Raw genomic sequence first — 18,241 nt, 5'->3', positions numbered from 1 at the left:
TGTGACACAGCCCTGGTGACAGTGTTCCAGGGGGTGGTCCTGGCCTTCAGACCCTGGGCTGTCACATGGGGAAATGCGCGGGAGGATTTACATTGCTGCCTATTAAGTATCAGGCACAGAAGCTCCAGGCTTTCTGTAGTGGGAATCTGTGTGCATTCATTGTTTTTGGGGCCTAGGGTGTCCCCTGATTTAAGCTGTGTGAGATCTCCTGCACTGTGCACTGGCATGGCATCTGCTCTTTCACACTGCTAAAGGGAGCAACAGCTTGGAAAAAACCAGTGGGTTTTTTGTTTCTCTGGGAAGGAAAGGGAAAGCAGGGCTCCAATCCATACTTACAACAGACTTTTTTAGTCTGTGTAGATCCACTGAGATGTTTGGGGATGTTTTATCTGTAGATAAAGAATGACACTTTGCTATTAAATACAAAGTTGTACTTCCTTTGTTGCTTTACAAAATGAATAGATTGCATTAAAACAAACTGAAAAGTTTCTACTTTGTACTAGTCTGGAACATGAGTTTTGCTGAGACTTCTCCTAATCAGATTTCTGTTGAGGCAGTATTTACAGTCTCAGTCAGAACTGGGAAGTAGTGACTACACACTATTAAATCTCCTAAACTGTATGCTGGATCTCTGTTTGTCAGAGTACCTTTTCCCATCTGAATCTTTCAGACTGTTATAACAGAAGTTACCTTTATGCCAGAGAAGCTATTACATATGCATTACATTAGCACATGCTTCAATTCCTGCTAAGTACAAATGTAGTAAGAAGTATCTCCTTCAGTTTCACAGTGCAGCTGATATTTTACCTTTTAAAATAAAAGCCTTATTTGAAAGAACATTGATTACTTTTTCCTGACCACAAACACTTGAAAACTCTTGAATGTTATTGAAGAGACAGAACTAGCAAGCTATTCTTTCTGTGTATAAAGTAGGATTTATTATACTGACCTTTTATTAGCAACTTGACTTTTATAAAGATCTGAGAGAGCTGCTATGTACTACAAACAAACAGATGGTTTAAATGCACATAATTGTCACTGTATGGCAAACTGCAACATTTTCTGGAGGAAGTGCAGATTATAAGTCCTTGATTTTTGGTGTCAGGCACTGCTGTCCGTTCCATGTGCAAGCTGAAATTCTTTGCTAGGGCCATGTGCTTTGCCTCTGCAGGAGTAAGCAGTTTATCTCCTGTAATCTCCTGTGCCACAGAAATTAATTTGTATACTCTCTTTGTACCACAATAGTGTGTGTCATTGTTTCCCTTTTCAAGGGGTTCTAATATCTCAGCAACACTGGCACCATAAAGAAAAATAGAAGTGGATTTGTCTGAAATCTATTTGAGCAAGTAGCGTGGAGTCAGCAGCAGGATCTCTAAGCACTGTGGGTTGAGTTAAATATGTGCCCTTTCTGGGAAAATCAAGTGGGCTTGATGTAGGTGTGAGTAAACTGGTTCTGATAAACAAGAGCTGATCATCATCTTCGAGAGGAAAACATTTTAGATTTCTTTTTTTGTTGTTGTTGTCTCTTTTAAATTTTTTTAATATTATTGTTTAACCCTTTCTTTGTTGCATGCTCATACTCTGTACCCATGGTATTGTACCTTGTTTGGCAGGGCAAGAACTGTTTGTTTTGGAGCACACAAGGTGATAAGAGTAGCACTCGCCACATGTGATTTAGTTTCACCCTCTTTCTTGTCAGAGGGATGAAGTTATGTACCCTCAGTGCACTGCATTGCTCTGAAAGTCTGTACATTAAAAAAAGTATCTAAGTAGCTGTTTTTTGGAAAACTGGAGGTACTGAGTTTTGCTGAGACAGAAAGGTTGAATTAATAGCTATAGCTCATTATGGAGGCTTAGACTGACCTGTAGGTGTACCAGGCCAGGTCACAAAATGCAAGATCCAAGGTGCTGTTTTGTGAGGTGAGCTTGTCTGCATGGGAAGATAGCCTTTACTCTTTGTATGGTGTGAAATAGAATATACGCATCCAGGAATTTAAAAATATCATAGACTTCATCAACTGCTGCTATAAGAAAAGGTGAGTGAACGCTCACCTTTCATATTTCTTCTTTGATGAGGAAAACATGGGTCCAAATTCCCTGAGGCCATGGACAGTTATCCCTGATTAAGGGTTCTCACCACTTGCTTCTTATGACCAGAGTTTGATGGCTGCCACATAATGTTTTACATGGTGCCTGCTGTGCTCTGTGAGGTTTCTGACTCTCAAGAGGGCTGTGGGGGCTGCTGGCAGCCAGTACCTCTTGTGGGGTACCTGCCACGTCACTCTCAAGTCACTGAAGTGAGGTATGGGTGGATTCAGAGATCTGAATTCTACCTAAGTTGCACCTTGGGCACAGGAGTAATTTTTTTCTGAGGTGGTTGAACAAATGTTTATATGCAGGTTGGCAAGAGGAATTTAGTTCAAAATAGGTCTCATTCAGGTAGGTATAATGAAGAGATGATATACCTAAAAATTTAGAGACAAATAGAAACATGTAAGCAGCCCTGCAGTACTCATTTTGTGTTCATGCAATGCGCTGAAATTAAAACATAAGTGTGAAGTAACAGTGATGATGACTTCTCTGCTTTCCACAGAGCTCTTTCAGAAGAAGGTAATTTATTTAAGACTAGAGTTTGATTTAACTTGCCAGACCTTTCTCAGAGCCTAAATAAAACTGCAATGATTATACATTTTCATCTGTCTCAGCAAGAAAACCATCAATTATGTTGGTCTGACCTGTCCCTTCCAGCAAAGGAAGAGATACATTTAGAATATGTCACCCACCCACAGAGAAAATATAATTTGGACTGTCTGGATTATGATTTCTTTGGGGGCCATTACACTGTACTTTCCTGGTTTATGCTAATGTATTATGCCTTAATTTTTCATTTTGATGCACAGATTCATTCCTCATTGGGAATTGCCGTTTGCTTAAACCTGTGAATCCCTGTCCAGAAAACTTCCTCCCTCTGTTCTCCTCCCCACCATGGCTTTTGTCTGCTCACGTACCTGCCCCACTTACTCTCAGGGAAACTTTTTCTACTTTTCTAGTTTGACTATTACTTCTGCTTAACATCATTCAGACCCCAACCAGGTGCCATCAATCTCTGGCACTGCAATTTTCCCAAGAAATAGAGGGCAGAGGAAAGTACTTGCAATTCAGCAGTGCCGGAGGGCTGTGCTAGCTTTGTAGCAGGAGATTTGTGACCACATTTCTTTCCTTTTCTCTCTCTCTTTTTTTTTTTTTTAGAAAATGTGCCATTTTCTATTTCCAACAAATGGTTTAAACAAGTCAAAGTGACTTTTTAAAGTGCAATACATGGTTTCTCAGATTGGATGCACAATAAAGAGCACTGAGTAACCATGCTATTGTGCTGCCTGCAAACTAAGAATTAGTGTCGTGTGTCAGAATTCCCCTGAAGGTACATATTTAGTCTAAAAGCAAGGAATTTCTGTTAAAGGCACTGAAAAAACTGCACATAACCCTGGGGATGGTTTTGGAATTTCTGTAGCATGTTCAAACAAAACAACATATTTTTTAGGTGGAAACTTAGAAGCAGAAATTTAGAGAAACCGTAGGATGTTTACTCTCTGCTTAAAGCTACACATTACCCTTTGCTACAAAAGTGAATTATATGTCTAGATCAAAAGCCAAACTCATCCTTGAGCATGCTAGTAAATTAATATAACAACTCACAGAAAACTTTTATTGATCCAGTATCTCCTGCAGTTTGTATTACTGTAGTGATACAGTAATAGTGATGCCCCATGCCAAAGCCAAGGACTGGTTGGATAAGGATTAAGAAAACATTTGTAATTAAAAAAAAAAGAAACAACAAGAAACCTGGAACTACCCTGGCATTGAGCACTTGTTTGAAGTAAGGTAGGAAGTGATGAAATTAATTTATGTCTAGTAATGACAACTTGATCAAGGAAGCATCTTTCACAAAAGGTCTTCAGCAAATCAGGAAGCATGGGAATGCTGTAGAAAGCATTTTGTAAAGCTAAGCTGAAATTCAGTTCTGTGGTAAACTGAAGTTAAGAAATTAGTTTCAATTTTGCATTCTCTTAAAAATTATAGTCTTGTGCTCCTTGCACTGCAAAACATTTTCCTTTTTATATTTTGTAGTTTTCAAAAAATATTATTTCTTCCTAACCGCATTACTTCAGTTTGGAAATGTTTTCTCCAAGTCTTCTCAGTTAAATATCTTTCTGATACCTTTGGTTTAGAAAAAAACAACCTGTGCAACAAGGGAGGTTGCTACCAAAGGCAAAGCAGAAAACAACCCCAAACCACCTTCTGTCTCTCAGTCATCTTGTACTGCTGCTTTGTTGGGACCTCCCAATGGCTTGCCTGCTTGTAGGGTCAGCTGCTGAGGGCCAGGATGCCCAGCCCCACATCCCAGGACATTCTCCATGGCCACGCTGCCCATGGCCCTCCCCAGGCCGTGGTCATTCATTGCTGCTTTGGTTTTGCTACAGACTGCTCCATCTGTGTCCTCCCAGCTCCTCTGCAGCCCACTGCAACCCAACAGGGGCACTCAGGCTGATGCCTCTCACCTGATGGGGCTGTTCCGGGAGCAGTTTGAAAACCCTGGACCTGTGAGTAGCATTTCCAGTTTTTGATGACTGAAGACGACATCTCAGGGCTCCAAGCTGCTCTTGGGAGGAAATGGAGCTATGGACTGGAATGAGTGCCAGCATTATAAATGAGGCTATTAGGGGTTGTGCTGCTTTCCTGGAGACGTGCTGTTGGTGGAGGTGCTGGTGAGAGACATGACACGGTGAGGGCCAAGCTGTGCAGCCTTATGGCATGTGTGTGCTGGCAGCACTGGGCTCTCTAACATATGGGGCATGTGGACAACATGAGCAATAGCTCAGCTTCCAAAACTACATTCCTCAGGATCTGAGTGCCCTGGAGGGGAAATGAAAAGCTAGAAAACATGGTGGCAGAGAAAGTGGCCTTCAGAGCCCAGTCCTGGATACTGTGACAGTGTAGGTGCAGCCAGAAATTGCTGAGAAATGTGTCTCAGAACCAGGCTAACACTGTTTTACTAATTTTGCATATTAGAGTATTTAATATGCAAAAGCCTGCTGTTTTGCATAGAGGTGGATCACAGGATTCTGTTTCTGAGATCAAAAAGGGAAACCACTTGGACTTGGAGCAGGAGCTTGTAATTTGTGGTCTTTTGTTTTGAAAACAAACGAAGCCCACAGTCCCCAGTATTGCATAATCTACTTCCATGCTCAGGAATTTTGAACTTTGGATTTAGGAGATTACCATATGAGCTTCTACTTCAAATCTAATTATTGCCTAACCTATGTATTTATTTCTACATACAGATTTCACCAATAGGAATAGAAGATGTAGACCACAGAAGACTGAGTTTCTGTCCCAAATTACCACCTATTTTGAGATGCAGTTTGGTGGAAAGGCTTTCTCCAAAACAGGGTGCAAGTAGGCTTTTATGATTTATGTGGTGTCAGTATTTGCCCTTATGACATTTGTACAAAGTTGCTCCGTTGGATCTACTCTAAACTTCTCTAACCTCCCACCCCCCTCATCTGGACACTCGTCTCCTTCCCATGCAGCCTCATTTCCAAACAGCCTCTTTCCTTCTGTGCTTCATGTCCTAAAACTTCTTCCACCAAGTCCAGAAGGACAAAATTTTCAGGTGTTGAAGAAGCATTGCAGAAGAGGCGAGAAGGATGGGCTCCCACCAAGGCAAGCAGGATGGATTCCCATCATCCTCAGCTGGCTGGCAGCTGTGAAAATACCCCTGTAGTCAGGGAGTCCTTACCCTTTTGTAGCTCTGACTCACTGAAGTTGTTCACAGCCAGAATACACAGCCCTGCTGCCAGCTTTCCTCTATGTTTCACCCCTGTTCTATGGGCTGAAGGGTAAATGATGTATTTGGGGGAAACAAGAAAGAATGGAGCCTTCTGAGTCCCTAAAGGAACCTGGCAGGGAGATCGAGAGGCACAGACATGGCCGTGTCCAAGCTTCCCTGTAAATGAGTGATTTTTGAGAAGTAAAAATTTCCACAGTTTTGTGTACAAGTCTGAAGGTGTTGGAAATCCCCAGATCATCCTGATGGGGACATTAAAGGACTGCATGAATCTACACAAGAACATTCAGAATCTTCCCGAAAATTTTGGCGCATGTGTACCTGTCACTTGGCAATTCTATGCCTTTTTCATATGAAACAAGCTGCCAGCTGAAGGGCTGCTGGCTGCTGTGTTACATGTGTTATACTTACAAAAATATTTTATAAGGTGAAAAGCTGAGCAACAGTTTGCAAGCGCAAGCTGAATGTATTTTTTATATCTGTGTCTGTGGGATGTTCAGGGGAATGAGGCACATTAAGGATAACTGACACAGATTGTGTTCTTAATGTGTCACTGACCTCTTAATGCACTCTGAAGTTCTGGAGATAAAGCAAAGATGGGATGGACTTCATGGGTGCTAGAATGTCTGTTCAGCCACTACAGCAAGACTGATGTTAAGAACTGCTTAAATCTAGATAATTTGAATGGACCAGAGATGGTTATAAACACTCTTCTGAATAGGAATGTGTTTCCAGTTCGGGAAATATAGATTTGGGTGCTGTGCTTAAAAAGGGAAGGAAAAAGCTGCAGATAGCGGGTCTTTTTGATTTTTTTTTTGTTGGCTTGTTTTGGTTTTTTGTTTTGGGGTTTTAGTTTTGTTTATTTTTTGTTTGGTTGTTTTTTTAAATTAAAATGAATTTTCATGAGAAATATTGATGTTTCCAAGCCGTTGGGAAGTTTTCTTTCTGATCAACACTTTCTATTTTTTTTTCCAGGCCTCAGTCACTGAAAAATGAGCCCAAAGAGGAAAGGCAGCCCAAGGCAACCCAGCTAAATCCTGCTGGAGAGGAGAACAGAGAAGATGGCCAGAGAGATGAGGGTGAGCTGGCTGCAGGAGGGAAGGAAGGAGGGAATGGGCTCTGTTCTCTGCTGGCAGGGCACCTGCAGGGGATGTGGTAGCAGCCCTCAGACAGCACTAAATGTAGAGCTGCCCCTGAACAGAGTTAGGTGCAGAATGTTTGCAGAGCCAGAGCAAATACTTGGGTAGCTAGCCCATGAGCGCCATGCTGCCAGGACTGCCCAAACCTGGCAGCTCCCGGTGTTTGCAAGGGGCAGCTACACCCACACAGGCTGCAGTCACAGCTGGCCAGTACAGCCACCCCACAGGTGCCTTTGGAGCCTACAGCATTTCAGTAGATCCTGACTTCTCTATGGGCCACAGTGCTGGAAGAAAAGTTAATCAGTTCATGCTCCTGTTGTATCTGAACAAACCCCTTCACATTTTACATCAGCTTGCTTTCCACCGGGCTCCATCACAAAGCACTTTTACTCCTGCCCAGGCTCACAGCGCGGCCTGCAGCCCTTTATGCTGGGGGCTTGGAGAGTTCACAAGGCGGTGCAGGCTCTGGCAAGGCAGACAGTCACAGTTTAATTTCCTAACAGATACAATCGAAACAGCCACAGATTTTCGGGGCATTTCTGTGCCTTTCTGAGCCTCTCGTGTGGCAGCGGGAAGCTGTGCTGCCTGTGCAGATTTAGCCAGGTTTTCCAAGAGGGAAATGCGCAGCAAATAAAGGAACTGGGATGCAAAAGAGTGGCAGCTGCTTTAGGACTGTTAGAGAGGCTCTTTTATGGACGAATGAACCGTCAATTTGTAGTAAGACATTGTTTTCTAAACATAGCATGAAAACTGTTATCTTGCCTGGCTGGTCATTAGAAGAGAGATAATTATAGTCCCTGTGCGACAGCCGGGCCCAGAACAGGGCCTGCATTGTCCCGGGCCCAGCTGAGCACAGGCACAGGCTCCCCAGGCAGCGCTGGGACAAGGGGGCTCCTTGTGCCCCGGCAAGTTCAAAAGAGGAATTGAAGTGCTCTAAGTAGGTGTTAAGCACCTATTTCTCTCTCCGACTCTGGACTTAGAAATCTACTCCACAAGAGAAAGATGTGGAGGGCAGATCTGCAACTACTGTAGCTGCAGCCTCCCTGCTTTTTGTACAATCCATGCTATGATTATTATTTTTCTTTTATTAAAAAAAAAAAATCAAACCCCAAACCATCAGTTTTGCCGTTCTGTGTTTCTGTTTTTCAACAGAAATACAGATTAATGGAATCTGTATGATGGACAGGTTTTCAGAAGGAAGGACATATTACATGTTCAGTGTCCACTTCCTGAGCCCTGAATGAGAAACCTAAATCTCAGGTGATGCTGCAGCAGGCTGGAGGAGTCCTGGTGTGTACCCAGAGCTTCAGGGGGCCAGAGCATCTCTCCAGGACTGCCAGGAAATTCCAGGCTTTTGTTTTTCATTACCCATGCAGAAAAGACCCTGCCACCCCAGCCAATTGCAGTGGGCCAGCACACACGTTGCTGCCCTGGCCCCTGCCTATGCCAGTCCCACTATAGGGGCAGTTCATGGCTACAAGTGCCACTGCACTGTTTTTTTTTCGGGAATACAGACAGAGTTGCAGGTAGAAAACTGAGTTATCACTTTTTCTTGCTCATTTTAACCAGGTGCCTTAAATGACTTACCTATCAACACTTAAACTGAAAGAGAGTAGGTTTAGATTAGATATTAGGAAGAAATTCTTCACTGTGAGGGTGCTGAGGCACTGCTACAGCTTGGTCAGAGAAGTTGTGGATGTCATGTGAAGGGTTTTCTGACTAGAGGTTTATTTGTGGCTCAGAGAGGGAAAGGGAAAAGTTGAAAATTCTCCAGGCAGACCAGATTCAGTCAAGTTTTTAATGCCATTGTTACATAAACATTGGTTTTATTTTTAGCAATGTTTTCTAAGAGGCAATGGCCAGAAATAATAAATAATTCCGACATTTCGCATGAAGTAATTGGTCTGGTTTTCAGCTTCTGTGTTCATACTGTGGCTCAGATACTGCCCTTTTAGAAGTACTCCAATTAATTTTGAGCAAAAAGAGTGTTATAATTCATTTCCTACTTCTTCTGTGAAAGTAAGTAACTAGGTGAAAAGGGAGCACCTTGTCAATGTCTTATCTAAAGGAAAGGCTTTTGTAGGATCTTATCCTTATTAGATAAAAGAGAATCCAAGAGGACCATCTTTCTTGCATTCCAAGTGTGAGGAAACCTGGTGTAGCTAGTAAAACTACTTGGTTCAACCAGTCAGTGATAAGTGCTGCAATTAGACCACTAGGGAAAGTAGTGTCTTACATTAAGTAAAGGTAGGAGCAATTAAAGACCAAGTTAAGAACATAATATTACTACTACAGGTGGAAACACAGTATTGGCAGGACGTTCAAAATATCTTCTTAAAAAACTACTTTTTATGTACTGAATAACTGAAAGACAGGAAGTCCTTTTTGTCATCCTAGTGAGAACTACCCCAGCAACTCAAAGCATTCAGTAAATCATGCAAGCAAAGTAAGTCTGTTTAATATAAGATACTAACTTAATATTTGAAAATCAATGTGTTTGTAATGCAGTTATTTTTGCTTGAGTTCTCTTTGAATCTCTGAAGGAGACCAGTCTTACAGCCACGATGTCATTCAAGTGATGAACTGAGTAAAGTCTGAAGAATATGGTAACACTGAAAAACATAGATTTTCTTTGAGTGTAGACAAATGCAAAGTGTTTTTAACTTCAGGATATATATAGGAAAACACAAGCTATAAACATATACAACTCCATGGCTTTTCTCAGTAAAATGTACTTTAAAAGACATCTAAACAAAATTTTCTCTGTGTGTGTTTTCTTGTTTTGATGTTTTGCTTAAATTTTGGAGAGGTTAGAGAAAAACCAGTGTGCTCTAAGGAGGACTTGCCTCTGTAATGTGTAATTTTGCTTTTTGCTCTGCATGTGGTGTAGTTCCCATAAACTCTAGGAACAGAATATTAACTAGAGTTGATATTTAGCTTGGGGCATTTTGTTCATGTTTGTACTGGTTGGAGAGAAATCACATTTTGAAGAGACTTATCAAGACTCTAATCTCTCTGCAGAGAGCTGAGTGGCTGTGGCAGGCTTGACAATGCTATTCATTTTTGGAGCCTCACCACCAAAACAAGCACTCAGCACAAAAGGATGTATAGAGTCCAGGCTACTGTACTGTTCATGCTCTGTATCTATCCATTACTAAGAGAGTTCACACCACAGAAACACACATCCCTGGAATAATACCATTTTCTACTCTGTGCCTTGGAGATTAGTGTTCCCCAGTGTCAGGTAGTGTTTATTAAGGGCACAACACACATCTTCCTATTGATTAAAAAGAGTTGGTGAAAAAGTCTTGAAACCAAAACAGTTTTAAACTGAGGAACAAGTTGCATTGTCTACCACAAACTATTTGAACAGAAGGCTTGAATAAATGTCTATTGGTGTGTGGCTTATATACATCATTCTTTATCACATAGTTAAGCCCTTGCTGTTCAGGCAGTGAGTATATGTGTCCACTTTAGCAGCAAGGGCTTAATGCTTTCATAAATACTTTATGAAGTATATATGAGTAAAGTACAGTTTCATTCTACATTTATATCTTCATCTTCTTAGGTCTTTGATCCTAAGCACACAGCTGGAATGCTAAATAAAACATTATGTCCCTACAGTTTCTCAGCACTGAAAATATTTAACTATTATCAACAGGCAAAAAACACAACTTTCCCCTCTCCCCCCTAAATAAATATAGCAGAAAAACAACATCAGAATTACCTTGCTGGAGGTGTGCAACTTTTTATTCCTTTTCTCCACACAGTATGAAAATGGGTTTTTTTCCAAGCTTTTCTGTATCCCAAACTCCAGCCAACATTATTCTAGAGAAGGAGAGGCAGGCAGCAGAGGGAGGCCTGGACACCTTTTTTCTTTCAGAGAGGAGCTAATCAAACATTCCCATCAAGCTCCGAGCTCTGTGAAAGGCACATTGCTCTCTCTCCCCCCTCCCTCCCTCTGCTCCTCTCTCCCTCTCTGTCTCTCTCTCTCTCTCTGTCTTTCCCTCCCTCACACACAGACTGCAGAGCTCCTTACACTGATTTAGCAGCTGAATTAGGCGGTCCTATTTTAAATATACGTTCCCTCCCACATATTTTTGGTAGGGATTTCTATGCTCCTTTTGCACTAGCCTGTCAGATTTGTCAAGTTTTTCTCTTTTGGGAAGTGAAGCTTTACTCAGCTGATGTTGTGGCTCATTTTTTTCAGTCTCCCCATGCAGTTCAGCACTGTGGTGAAATGACTAGAACTAGTAGATGAGAGTAAACCACACAGCCTTAAAGATTATAGCTGCCAGATTAGTTAGATGCAGATCAGGTTTAAAGAGAAAAAATATCTTTTGAAGAGCCAGACTGTGATGCCTTTACTTATGTGAATAGCATCATATTCCCCCAGCAGTTTCCCTGAAGACAGAGGATTAGTGACAGAATAACTCTGCAAGTCTGGGCACAGAGAAGTAGAAGTATGGCATGAGGGTTCTTTCTGATGAAGCTGGATGTGAGGATTTAATAAAATGTTCTCAAAGGCTAATAAACTGGTACTTTTTAAGTGTGACCTGGCCAAATGAGATATACAAAAAGAGTAATTTCTTTAAGTATCTGTATGCAGATCTCCTAAAATTCTTGGGTAACTTTAAGAAGAAAAATGTATTAAGATAATCAAGATCATAGCATTTATGGGATTATCACAGAAAGTGCTGGTATCTTGTTCCAGGATACTAGAATGTAAACTATAATTTGCAATTCCATTTAGGTATTTGGAAGCGTATAGAAAACATCCATGGCTGAACATACACTGTTTAATCTAAGATCATTGTGGATGAAAAAAAAAATCTAGTATAAATACAGGAGACTTACAAAAACACACATTAGAAAGACATGCAATTCCTGATTTAACAGTATCCTAAATGCCTTTAGTTCAAAGGGAAGGTGATTACCTGGTACTTGTAAATATCTACGCCACTACCTGCAGAAACTGTGTAACAGCTCAGCATATTAAAAAACAGTGCAATATCAGAAGTTTATCAACAAGCTCTAACTGTGTTACTAAGATATAATGATCCATAATTTGCTTTATTCTCTTAATACAGGAGCTCTGGCTTGCCATGGTGAGTCCATGCAAGGCAGGATGCACTGGACTGGCAAAAAGCCTCTTCAGACAGCCTCTTCAAAACCTTTTCAGGTTTTTTCAGTAGATCTTCTAGGTAGTTCTGCTAACAGATCTACTGAAAAAACCTGAAAAACCTCCCCCTGTCCGGTTTATCTTGGCTGTTTGAGGGGCCTGGAAAGGCCCGAGGTGGCCTTGGGGCAGCCCGCGTATCGAAGGACGAGAAGAGGCTTCAGTTCTTCTTTCGGTTTTTATGTTTATTAATTGTTTATCTAAAAGATTTTCTTTCAGCCGAACAGAGATCTGCTCAGCAGTCAGCCATGAGCACACTGTCTGCCCTCCGGGGCAGCCACCTATCTTTATACCCATTGTTACGTGTACAATATTTATCATTTTTCCCCAATACCATTTATTCTTATTACTCGGTGCACTCTCAGTAATAACCAATCCAAAAGTGCCACCATGGCCAAAGAAGATGGAGGAGTAGAAGAAGAAGAAGGAGGACAGGACACACCCCAATTCCTCCATCTTACTTCTCTAAACCCCCCTGTACATAAATCCTAAACCCTGTTTCTCACCCTCTAATTAACTAATCCCTTCACCATTCACCCCGGTGAAGCCCTCATCCTTGTCGTCTCCTGTGTAGGACCAAAGTCCAGCCACCAGACACTTCTGGCAACATTCCAGGACTCCCGAGCCCCCCAAGGGTGGTCTCGGTGGCTCAGCACCTCAGGACTGAGATCCTGAGATCCAACATCCCCCCACTGTCCCAAGTCTTACTAATTCAAGTTAACAATTTCAGGATATCATCACCTTTTTTATAAGGCTTTGTGAGGTTTGATTATTCAGATAATGAGGGACAAAAGGACCAAGACCTTAGGACTACAGGTTTAGAGATGTATAGGTACAAGGGGATAAGTATCTAACTACTTGGGTTCTGTAGCTAAGTGGCTATGTGCCACTTCCCAGTGCTGTTGAAAGACTGAACTCTCCATGACAACTCCTTACCTGCAGATGCTGATAAATAAAAATCTTTGGGCACAGACCTTCACTGGTCTTTAGCAACTTTCTATTCAAGCTGCTTGTTTTCAGAAATCCATGGGAATCTATGTAGATGTTCATTTGCCTGTATTGCTTTACAGTCTCAGGTCAGTGGGTTACCAAGGAATCTTGATCTCAAACCAGAGCAAGTGAGAGGACTGAAGACTGAGCTTCTGGCAAACCAAACCATGATTGGGTGGCAAAGGCACCTGCAGAGCATGCAACAGGACTGCATCAAACCAGCTGGACTGGTGTTGTTGAGTGATGGAACAGAGAAGCCAGACACAGCAGATGAGTGGGATGATGGTACAGGCAAAAAGTCCTGCTGAGGTTCAGCTCCTGCTGCCCATGTCAGCTCACTGAGGGTTGTAGCTGTTGGCATGTGGAACGCTGTCAACAAGGCGTCAAAGCAAGAGCAACAGGGCATGACCAAGGTCATGCTTTTTTGTTGGTGCTGCAGAGTGGCAGTTTTACAAAAGAAACAGCTGATAGATCCACTTTTCATTTTCCATGGATGAATTATCTTATTTGTGGGTAAATTATACCACGGGCAAAGAGCCAGCGTGGTCCTGGCAGGACTTTGCTCAAATGCAGTGGTGTGAGAACACAGCTTTGTTGCTTCCAGAAGAACAGCAATGATGCAGCCCTGTCCACTCTGCACCCACCTTGCTCTCCCAGCCTTGCTGGCTCCACTCCTGGCTCAGGATCAAGAATGCTGCCAGTTGGGTGGCACATTTCTGCACTGCTGCCTGAGAACTAACCTGGCATCCTGGAAATGAGCATCCCAGGAACTGTGAAACAGAAACACTGAGTAGGCAGAAAAAGAAAACTATCTGGTTTGTTGTTATTCAGGGTATTCAGCCTCTCATTATCGATTGTAATGGAGAACTGAGGAGTATCAAAACAAAAGATCGAGGAGGGCACTGACTGTCTCTTTTTATCACAACATTTCTGAGTGCCGTCGCCTGCGCTCTTTTCTGACAGAGGCAATTTCCAGCCACCCAGGAGCTGACAACACAAAGAGCAGAAACAAGAGGTAAACCATGTTGAATGGCTCTGCTTTGGTACTGGGATTTGCCACAAGGAAAGATTTGTTTGTAAAAGAGATGGCTGTGCAGTCAGGAAGCCACTAATTTGAAGACAAAAGGTATTGAACATGATTATCTAGGGGATGGACAAGTGCTCACTATCTGTACGTGTTCATGTGTTCCACCATTGCTTCTAGTCTGAGGCCTCCACCTCAGTTAGTTTTCTGCCAACTCTTAGTAGTATTTCTGGTAGTAATTTTAAAGTTTTACTGTGCTCTATTTTCATGTGCATGTTAGTTAAAGCAGGATTTATCATGATCCATTGAAACAAAGCCTGAAAGCAAAATAATGCAGACCTCTTATTTGTCCCTTGAAGCAGCCAGTGAATATGACCAGAGAGTCAAAGAGAGTTGAAAAGGTCCTTTAGTTTTTCAAGAAAATGTAGTGACCTGTTCAGATATTACCTTCACTCTGGAAGATAGAAGAAAGAGAGATAAGATATATGTAGGCAATGTTAGCTCTGACAGAGGAGATAACTGGCCAAGACTCAGTAAGGAAGTTTGGTATTTTCAAATAGAGGTAGCAGCAACCTGGAAAACTAGACACTTGCTGATAGACCTTAGTCACAGACCTTTAAATAAATCTGCATTTTGAGATCATCTGTCATGCAGAATTTTCAAGGCACACAGTGTTTATTACCCACTGCTTTGGGTAAGAACTAGGTGGTGGCAGCTGAAAATCTGACTTCACTGAAGGGAAGCTCACTGGACTTAATCTAATCCTCATTAAAATCTGACTTCAACAGTTTTTAACAAAGCATTTTTAAATAACATAACTAGTGGACTTACATATTTAAACCAACACAAAAATGTAGGATTCCTCATGCTTCCCTCTTTCTGCATGCACTCATTCACAGGTAAATGAAATTGGGAAAACCTCCCCTATTTTGAAATGCAATTAACTCACATGTTCTGGGTTTGATGCTCACCAGCTGGTATGGTCCCTGATCTGAGAAGAGGCTACTGTGAGGGAACCATCAGAAAAAGCTGTAGTTTTGCACTTCTTGTGCTTACATGTCTAAATTCAGTCCGAGTTCATTACTGACTTGGTCCATTATCTTTTGATCATAGCTGGCCTTTCTGTAGTGATTCACATGAATAGGTCAAACTTTTGTGGAAAGAGGAAGAGAGAAAGGTTTTACTGTGTAGTAGGTTCACAGAGTAGGTCAAAATCTAAGTGAGAGCAGAGGATGGTGATTTCAAAGGCCATAAATTGCTTCCAAGAGGTCTGTGCAAAGGGCTGACAGGCATATAGATCCTGTGGAGCAGGTGTGTGCCCCAGTCCAACCCCTTCTGTTCCTCTCCCCAGCACTCGGGAGGAATTTTGGCTCTGCTCCTGTAGGCATAGGCAAAGAAAATACTCTTCAGGTATGTTATAAAACAAGATATGCCCACACAATTTTTAGAGAAATCCAACCTTTGTCTGGGAATTTTTTCACACTGGAAGGTAGAGAGTTTCTCACATACCAGATCTTTGTCCTACTTGTGAGACCCAAGGTGAACACTGCTCATCTGGCACAAGGCTGAGGCCGCTCACTAAAACCATGGAATCATTTGCTCTCCAGGTTATGAATAGGAAATATATGAGACTCAAGACTGAACTAACTGGCTTGTGATCATTACACAGAAAGTGCTGAATGTACCTGCTCAGCTGATCAGTGTGGGCTTAGTAAGGCAGTCCTGACTCTGCATACAAGGACAGAAAACAGACAAATTAAATGATTTCTGCAGGACAATATGTAGCTGTGTCACATCTAATCCCATCCAGGTGTTTAAACGGAAAGGAAAAAGTTTTCTGCTCTCAAGCAATTACCCTCGAGCCTTTTCAACCAAATACTACCAGAGGAATCAGAGAGCAGAATCTTACAACACCCCAAGATGTCACGCACAGCCTGGCAGTGCTAGCTCTGTTCAAAGAGCATGGTTGCACATGTTAGAGTTAACTCCTAACAAGTGGAGTTCAAATTCTGCAGTTTTTCCACTCAAACTCCATTAAATAAAATCTTAACTTATGCATTATTACACTTAAGGCAAATTCTTCTTAAAAACATTTATCCCTGAAAAAAAAAAAAGTCAGAGAGAACAGAGTGGGAAGTTATAAGTGTAATTGGGATGGCAAGGCAACTAGGGGGTTAACATTGTTTGGCTTTAGCTGCTTAAAGCACTTATATTGAAATGGGCCTGAGGTAAATAAAACAACCAATGTCCTGTAAGGCTTATATAAAGTACATTGATGTGTTTGTCTAGTTTTTGAGAAAGGTAGGGAGGCAAAATTATGTGTGCTGTAGCCCTTGCCAGCATCAGAAACATCTTTAAATAATTAGAGCAATTGGGTAGCCAGGGCTCTGTTTTCACTTTTTTATGAATGAGGAGGCCTCATGGGCCAAATGAATGCATAATGTTGGCATGCTTGGCTAAATGGATGTGTACCAAACTTACAGTGTGTAAATATGAAAACCACACTGTGTTTCTCAGAGAAAATGGCAAAGGCCATGTTTCCTGAGACTGTGGAAAAGCTGGGCTCTGTCAGTCAGTCCCAAGTCCTCCAGTCTTTGTGTGCCTCAGACTGAAAAAAGTGACCAAAGATGACAAATCAGCCCTTTTAGGTTTGCCAGGGCAATGGTCAAGAGAGAGCTGATAAGCCCCTTACCCTGGGTCTTCTGCAGTGTATGGCAGAGCAATGGGTTCCTGGGAGCCTGCTATCCCTATCCCAACTGGGCAGGCTCACAGGCTTCAAGGATGAAGATTTGTTGTGGAGAATGGGAAAGGGACCCTTTTTCTGTGATTGATATGTGAAGAGCTTGAGTCTTTCCAGTTGAACAGTGACCATTTTAACTGTCATGGAATTTAATTGTTGGATTTTTTTAAAGGTCCAGGTGATCACTTTCAACCTTGCCAGCCTCTACAGTTATCAGAAGACATTAAAAAAAAAAGGTGAACTTAGTCTTGGAAGGCATTTGAACAAACTCAGAAGTTACCACTTTCTGTTCAATATTTGTACACTCTGAGAGCATATTAACATGTACTGTGTTTACTGTGGAGATGCAGACAATACCAGTTAGGACCAGCAAGTCTGGTGTATTTGCATATAGTTCTTGGACTGTAGCAGAAAGAAGCAATGCTCAGATATTGCTTTCCTTTAATTATTTCAAGATGTATCTCTACAGGAAAAAAGAAAACAGGTGGAGGATGCACTTGCACTTGAAGTGCAACACAGTGCAGCATATGGATTTTGTTCATCTGGAATCCAGTATAGGTAGGGACTGAGTCTTCCCAGGTTAAGTGGGATATATTTCATTGCTTGACTATAAAACCTGATTCATCACCATAAGACTTCTTTTATGAGGAGTAAAATAATGTGTTCAGGAGAGTGTTCATTTTAATCAAAAGCCTCAGCACTGATGGATTCAGTGTTGATATTTACAGCTGAGGACCAGAGCCCTCAAAATACAAATGACTTTTTCAGGATACTTTCCCTGTCTGCCCTCTTCCAGTGCAAGCCACGTGCTATCACTGCCACTGTTAATTCTGTTTGCCAAGAATAGCAGGTCTCACTCTGGATCCCAGTGCCACTTACCTGGGCACTAAAACTCAATTATTCATTGCAAATCAAGACTGGAAAATGTAAACCCAGTAACAGTCTTCTGTCTGTTTTCCTGACTATTTTCCCCGATGCGTTTTCTGTTTATGCTCATCAGGTGTCAGAGTAAATAGGTGATGCCAGTAAAAGCCACTTCACAGCAGAGAGCTCATGGCTGCCTCCCAGCAACTGAATGCATCTCCTCTGTGGCGCCCTTATCCTTGTCTCCTCCAGCTTTGGCTCCTGGCACTGAAGACTGCTCAAAATGCAGGTTGTTTGTGAAGGCAACATGCAGAAATTAGAGTGCCTCCCTGGCAAGCAGAAGTGTCCAAACATGCAGCAGGGCCAGAACTGCCAGGGTGTTTATTGGGTGGATTAATGTATTTTCTGTACTGGTATTTGCCAGAGTTCATGAAAAGCCCTTCTGCATGTGACTCTG

At 41.9% G+C, this 18,241-nt stretch overlaps 1 protein-coding gene across 8 annotated transcripts in view; it reads right to left on the bottom strand.

The window, feature by feature from the left end:
- VIT (vitrin) overlaps positions 1-11,015 on the bottom strand; it is a 57,397-nt gene extending 46,382 nt beyond the window's left edge. For 6 of the 8 annotated variants that reach the window (XM_005486528.4, XM_026793078.2, XM_074537300.1 and 3 more), the window contains exon 1: positions 10,715-11,015. The gene's annotated coding sequence lies outside the window, so the exon portion shown is untranslated. The remainder of the gene's footprint in view (positions 1-10,714) is intronic. The other 2 variants (XM_074537301.1, XM_014266648.3) reach the window with 1 other exon arrangement.
- Between the last annotated feature and the right edge of the window lie 7,226 nt (positions 11,016-18,241).

The sequence above is a fragment of the Zonotrichia albicollis genome, chromosome 3, assembly GCF_047830755.1.
Source record: "Zonotrichia albicollis isolate bZonAlb1 chromosome 3, bZonAlb1.hap1, whole genome shotgun sequence".
In the NCBI taxonomy this organism is placed as follows: domain Eukaryota; kingdom Metazoa; phylum Chordata; class Aves; order Passeriformes; family Passerellidae; genus Zonotrichia; species Zonotrichia albicollis.
This window is presented reverse-complemented; position numbering and strand designations above follow the sequence as displayed.